Below are 7,311 nucleotides of genomic sequence, written 5' to 3' on the forward strand. Positions count from 1 at the left end.
GGGTTCCTCCTCTAGCGGGATGTCCACCTCCGTGGGCTCGATGCTGCTCTCTGGTGGTTTGACATCCACCGGCCCAGGTTTGCTGCTGCTCCCCTGAAGCCGAGACTTCTTTGGTGGAGGATCCATCCTCCTCCATGAAGGACAACACAAAAGGTGGGAAGGCACTTTGAAATTGCTCCTTGGGCCAGAAGACTGCCACCAAGTCACAGGTCTGTTAAAGACTGATATTCTGTTGTCAGGATCCCCGTATTTATAGCAGTTGTCATGGAATGTGGTTTGTGATATCAGAAAGCCCTAGCAGTGTGACCCTAAAAATGTCCCATGATGACCGAAACATGGCTGTGTTGGGCGTGGGGGGCTATGGCCTGAGAGTTGCCCTGTTTGTCACTAGCGGGGTTCTGCAGAGCTCCATTTTCAAACCAGTTCTGTTTCATGTTTTCATCGATGACTCCAATAAAGATCTGAAAGTTTTATGAATTAAATTTGTGGATGATGCTAAACTGGGAGGAGCATTGGTTGCGTTGAGAGTACAGAAGCCTCACTGCAAAGTCTTGAGAGATTTGAGGGTAGTTTCTGTCTGCACAAAGTAGAGAAGTTCTGGGTTGTGCAGCTGAGACTACACAGGGCAACTCTGGCAGCCCCACAGAAAGGGAGCTGGGAGTTCTGGCTGGCAACAAGTTGTCCATGAGTCACAGTGTGCCCTGGCAGTCAGAAGGGCCAGCCGTTCCCTGGGGTGCATCAGGCCCAGCGCTGCTGGCTAGGCGAGGGAAGGGGTTCTCCTGCTGTGCTCTGGGTGCCACAACATGAGAAGGACATAAAGCTGTGAGAGAGCATCCAGAGGAGGGCTGCAGAGATGGGGAAGGGTCTGAGGGCTTCAGTGTGTGAGAGGAGTGGCTGAGATCGCTGTGTTTGCTGGGCACGGAGCAGAGCCAGCTGAGGGGAGGCCTCATGGCGGCTGCAGCTCCTCACAGGGAGCGGAGTGCAGCGCTCTCAGCCATAGGGTTTGGGTGGTGCTGTTGGAGCCAGGGGTAGGACTCGATGATCCCTGTGGGTCCCTTCTGCTTTGTGGTATTTTATGATGTAAATATTCAGAATAGTTTTTACTTCAGAAACAGTGTTTTCCTATTGCCAGTTACTATGCCAGTTGCTAGGGTTTTTTTTTGTTTGTTTTATTTTTGAAAGTAATATGGAACATACTGCTTGTTGCAGTATGTTTTTTGTTTGTGCATTAGTAGATTGTTCACAGTATGGATGTTGTGTTCCTTCAAGAATCAGTAGAAAGATTTTCCTACACTTCTACTGTCTTCTAGAGTAGTGCAGCTTCTATTTTGGAGTCCCAATAATTTTTTTTATTTCCATAAAAATGTTCCCTTATAATTTCAGCTTGTGAAAGGAATAGAATGGAAGAAGTGGGCAAAACACTAAATTGCAACATCTATCAAAATGTGTGGAATAATGTATTTTCTAATTATTTTTCTTAGATATATATTGAACAACAAAGCAAATGAGCATGCCAAGTTAAAGAAATGTCAGACAAACAAACTGTGACACTCGTCGTGGTATTACCATCTGACATGTCTCAAACACTGATTTTACTAACTCATCTTTCATTCTTTATATCTGCATGTGTAACGACGCATGCATTTATATTTCATAAAAAGGGCAAAGTCTGTAGTCAAAGCTTCTGAGTTATGCTGTTAAAAATAAATTAAGGAACAGCAGGTGAAAATGATTCTTACACATGAATATTCAAACTTTACCTCAGACAGATACTGTAGAAAGAATAATAAAGGATGATGAAACTTTGTTGAGACTAAAGCACTGATGTGCTCTGAAATAAAAGTTTTGGTGGCATAAGGTTAAGTTGGCTCAGAAAACTTACTGAAAGAGAGGCATGGTCTGCTCGTGTATGCCATTGCCAAAACATCCAAGAGTGCCTCCCAGGAATTAAAAAAGGAGGGAGAATCAGCACTAGGGCAGAGGATGTCTGGCAGTGTCCCTCTCTTGGTTCTTGTACTCCTGTGCCTCAGTCAGAGCAGAGTGGGCTTGGGGTTGCAAGGAGGGTGCAGGAGTGTAATGGTGAGAGACCTGAGCACGTTCCTGCTCTTCTGACTGTTATTTTCTTGCATCACTTAGGTCTGCATTCACTGAGGTATTGGGAAGGAACGTGTGTGTAAAAGTGCAGAAAGTGCAGCTTCCACGCTACTTAAATAATGCTGCCATTGTTGGGTTCGGTGACATTTCACAGGACTCAGAAGCATGACTTCTGTTTGGTGCCCTATGACAGGATTTTCACTGATGGTTCAGCAGCTAGAATACATTAGTGGGTCGAACATTAATTTCCCTTTGCCTTTGTTCCTTCTCTCAAAAATGTGAGTAATATCGCTTTTACATTGTAAAGGCAAGAACACTCAGAATTGTGAGGGACCCTGATACTCTGGCAGTATAGCAGGAGGCATATTAATGGTGGCCGATTTCTTTCAAAGTTGAATTAATTTGTTATTTCTTTTGTTATTTATTTTCTCTATGCCTCACAGATCCTGTTCATGGACCACAGAATGTAGAAGTTGTTGATATCCGTTCCCGGCAGCTGACATTGCAGTGGGAGCCCTTTGGTTATGCGGTGACCCGCTGCCACAGCTACAATCTCACAGTCCAGTACCAGTATGTCTTTAACCAGCAAAAATTTGAGGCAGAGGAACTCATCCAAACGTCTTCCCACTATACCTTGCGAGGTCTTCGGCCGTTCATGACCATCAGGCTGAGACTGGCTCTTTCCAATCCAGAAGGCAAAATGGAGAGTGAGGAGCTGGTTGTGCAGACTGAGGAGGATGGTAAGTTATGTCGGGTTTGCTTGCTTGCTTCTTTTTTGTGAAGGCATTGTAATATTTTCAAACTGTAAATAACAGCATAATCTCCTGTCCCAGAAGACTTATAAATGGCTTCTCTGGACAGGATGTATGTTACGCAAGTTAAATTTGTAGGTGTAAATAATTTCCATTTTACAGCAGTGTTCTTCAAAGAGCATGACTCCCTGAAGTGCTTGGAAATGACAAGCACCAGTTTGAGCAGTTACTGAACAGCAGTAGGTTTAATTCTGTAAAAGTTGTGTTCTGAACTACTCAGGACCTACGGAGCAGCTTCCTTTATCATATGGGCAAATATAATTCTGACATTAGTCTTTTTTCTGATTCCTTTACATCACAGTCCCCAAAGAGTTATAATGTCTTCCTTTCTAAAGTGTGTTTTTCTTAATGCTGACCTTCTAAGATGTAGTTATATATGCCTCAGATGCTAAATTCTTTTGGTGCTAACTCTTCCATTCCAAGACAGAAGAACACTTTTCAGGAAGTACTGATGGAAAGCTTTAAAGTGTTATTATCCCATCTGAGCTATTTCAGACTAAGAACTCTCCTAAACTACAAGCTTCCATTCTGTCTAGTGTAAAAAAGAAATCTGCCTGAGCAATAAGAAGTTGCTTTCCTAAGTTTCTCTCAGCTGAAAGTGATTCCAGACATCCAATATATCATACAAGGGACTTAAGAGGATGGCAGATCTTTCTGAAAAAAATGAGTGGGGTTTTTATCAGTCAGGCTTAGAAGTGTACTTAGTTATCTTTCACAGCATTGAAATTTTGCTTGGGTAGGTGGATTTTTAGGTGGCCTTGTAGCCATCTTGAAACATAAATCTTATGTTGTCCTTAACTAGGGAAATCAATCTTTCATATTGATAAAGGTGTGCAGCTCATAGCATCTTTATGCCAAGGTACAATCTGGCTGTTTAGGTGGATGGAGCTTTGCTGTTGTGTAGGTGAAGGAGGACACAATATATTTCCTATTGAGTGTAACTGTCCTTTAGCACTGTGTCCAAATGATTCTGTCCTCAAACACTCTCCATCCTGTGTATCTGATGGAAGACAAGTAGATGGACAAGATTTAGCTTGTAAGCAAAATGTAAATACACAGCACTGCAATCTTACAAATTAGCAGAGAGCACGCTAAGCCTTTAAAAGAGAATTATTCGTGTCCTGCCTTGTCCACCTGTGTAATGCCTTGAGTTGTCATGTGCATATATCATCTGTAATGTTCCCAGGTGGAAAGCATGAGATAGGGAAAGCATTGTCCAAAGGAACTAGAAAAGAGGAGCTGAAATTGCTCACTGCAAATAATTTTTGAAGGAGGCTACACTGCCTACATTATTACTGATCCTCAAGGTGCGTTTGAAGGGCAAATCCTGTTTCCTTGTGGATGTGCTATTCTTCCAACTCTCAAGCAGTTTGTTGATGCAACAGTGTCAGGCTTGTTAGTGACCTGATACTGTTGAACTTTTTCTAGATAAAACACAGCTCCACAGGAAATACAAGGATGTTGTATTCCAGAACAGGGAATGTCAACACTCCTTGACATTCTGTGGGCATTGTGGACATTTCTGCAGTGTTACAGTGATGATGAGATGGCCTGGGGACTCTAATAGCACAGAAAAGAAAGATGAGACATTTAAATGATCAGAAGGTTGTATCAAAGCTCAGACAAAAGGAACAGTGTGCCACCTCATCAGTCTTCTACGTGGTAAGGACAGGCCTAGGTTATGTTCCTGCCTCAGTGAGTCAGAAGACTTCCATAAAAGCAGTGCAGACCAGCTGAAGTGCAGCGCTGCCAGATGGATCAGTGAGCATTGCTGGTTCTCTCCTCCGGCCAGTTTGCTGAGGTGGCTCAATGCCTCACTGCACTGCGCTGCAAGGACGTGCCATGAGGTTATCCAGTGGTGCAACAATACATGCAAGCAGGATGATCTTCATGCACTTTCTCTGAGAACTGCAAATATTACTGCTTAGATTACCTTCTGTACATCAAGCTTTATCTGCAGAGTGTAAATTACTGTTATTTGCACTAATGCAAGTAGGTGTATTTGAGGTGAAGTTGAATTGGGTTCACTTGTTTAAGTTCTTTTTATTTAAAATATTTATCTTTTGCATCTTAATATATGAATAGAAGAGAAACTTAGAAAAATAAACATGCTTAGAAAAATGAACATACTGCAATACTGGTTAAAAATAAATGCATAATTTGGAGAAAATTAAACATTTATTTTGTTATGCTGTATGGAAGCAGGAAGCATAATTCTATGTGTTTATGCAAGGAAAATACTTCCAGGTGGTTTAGTGGGTAAACAAATAAATTCACTTTCTGTAGTTTTGGTTCCTTTTTAAGTACTCAAAGATTTTCTACTATGGGCTGAAGGCATATTGGAGCTAGCTTTGTATTGTCATGGATTCTGATTTTGTTTGTCATTTAATGATTTTCTTTAATTACTATTATTTTTATTTTTTATTTTCAGCTATGAGCTTTGCCTGATGGTTCTCTTAGTGTCTTTGGATATGTGTGGCAGCTGGAGCTTGTGGTAGCTTCTAACACAGCATTGTGTTTCCTTTCTTTTTTTTTTTTTTTTCTTTCTGTAGTTCCTGGACCTGTTCCTTTGGAATCCATCCAGGGAGGACCTTTTGAAGAGAAGATCTATGTTCAGTGGAAGCCTCCAAATGAGACAAATGGCATCATTACACTTTATGAGGTGAGGAGAACTGGCTGTTGTCAAAGCACATATGCCATAGGGCCTTTCTCATATGTGTTTAAGCCAGTCATGAGCTCTGGGAGATTTCAGAAAACACTATGATAAGCCTGAATAAAATACATAAGAATATTTCAGATATTCTGCTGTTGCCACTGAAAAAGTTTTCCAGTTCAAGGCATGTGGGGATTGGGGGGAGGAATGCCTCAACGGTATTTGTGGCAAATTTTGCCAAGAGATAATCCTTTACTGAAGTAAGAAGTTGTGTTTTGTTGGTCATTGTGGAGACACTTGGAAAAATCTGTGCAGATTGCAAATGTCCTAAACTCAAGCAAACCCTTGGAATTTCATGGCTTTTGCAGGTGTAGTAAGCTATTCTCTGTACATGAGTGAGGAGTCACGCAGTAAAGCAATCTGTATTTTTAAGAAATTGGTCTGAATAGAATCAGTTGCGAACGCATTATTTTTCTGGCAGCGGACGTGACCTATAATGGAACACATTTAAAGCAATCCCAGTCAAATGATGCAAAAATAACTCCTTTTAATTTTTAAAGAGGCAGTTTCCTTCTAAAATATTGCCTTGGGCTCAGCTCATTGAAAGGACTTCAGCAAACCAAGTAGCTTTTCTGGCTGAGCAGCTGCATAGAGATATTTTAATGCCTCCAGGGTAGTGATGCTTCATGACTGTGCCTTTGCCCCTCAAGTCATACCACTGCTCGAGTCTCACTGAGGCACAAACAGATCTTTTCTTCTCTGATAATGACTCTATGCACATTTGACAGCTGAAGCCAAAGAGAAGTCAAGGTGAATTCCAACTTTTCCCACTCCCCAAAAGGATGAAAGTCCAAGCGTTTAAAAATACCAGGAGAACTGTAATGTCTGAGGTTTGTCAAGAAATGCCAAAATTCATCCAGAACATTCCCATTCTCCTTGGCACCCTGGGAGAAGTGTATCGACATGAATGAAGTTGACCAGCTGGAGACAAAAATACAGATGAGCAGTTATCTATAATCTGGAGAGAGGCCAGAGTGCTTTTAGAGATGTTGTCAGGATGTTGAATAAGCAAATACGTGTGCCTGTTCTAAGTAACAGGAGACTTTGTATTTTAAATTGCTCAGGAAATAAAGCATAGGTCTTTGCACAGAAATGTCTCATCCTGCTACCTGCAGTTGAAGTTTAATCTTCCTGGAAATACCAAGAAAACTCCAGTATTGCCCTGGTCATTGCATTTTTTTGTATTACTTGCTTAATCCCTAGCCTGCTATGGATGCTTAAACCTGAAACTGAGTCTCTACAGGCATTATTTTAAGACTTCATGCTAAAGTAATTCCTCACTAGCAATAACCTCTGAAGTGTTATTTTAGACAGGGTTTGGTCATTTATTTGTTATCATAGCCTGATGCTGCTTTGACCTATTGGTTAAAGAGGAAGAAAAAGCAGCTGGTTAGTCTGTGATAGGTTTTCAGTTCTTCAGGTTTCTATGCTCTGCAGTACTGATCTATGTAGAAGTATAAGGCTTTAACTGCAACAGGAAGCAAAATAAAAGAAGGTCAAACTAGGAACCTGTATGGTGCTATTTTAATGAGGTCTCTGTAGGAAGCACAGTTCCTGAAAGCCAGCACTGGCAGCGCTGCTCTGTCACCAGCAGGAGCAGGAAACTCAGTGATGTCTGCAGCTGTCTAGAAACTCTGCAGTTGTGTTGCTGTCATTAGGGAGAAACAAGCCCAAGAGCCCAACTAAAATTTA

General features: G+C 41.6%; 1 long non-coding RNA gene across 1 annotated transcript; it reads left to right on the forward strand.

The window, feature by feature from the left end:
* Positions 1-640: 640 nt before the first annotated feature.
* LOC109370705 lies at positions 641-5,951 on the forward strand. Its single transcript, XR_004161834.1, has 3 exons — positions 641-822; positions 2,538-2,834; positions 5,459-5,951. It is a non-coding gene; the product is annotated as an uncharacterized LOC109370705 (long non-coding RNA).
* Positions 5,952-7,311: the final 1,360 nt, after the last annotated feature.

The sequence above is a fragment of the Meleagris gallopavo genome, chromosome 22, assembly GCF_000146605.3.
Source record: "Meleagris gallopavo isolate NT-WF06-2002-E0010 breed Aviagen turkey brand Nicholas breeding stock chromosome 22, Turkey_5.1, whole genome shotgun sequence".
Taxonomy (NCBI): Eukaryota; Metazoa; Chordata; class Aves; order Galliformes; family Phasianidae; genus Meleagris; species Meleagris gallopavo.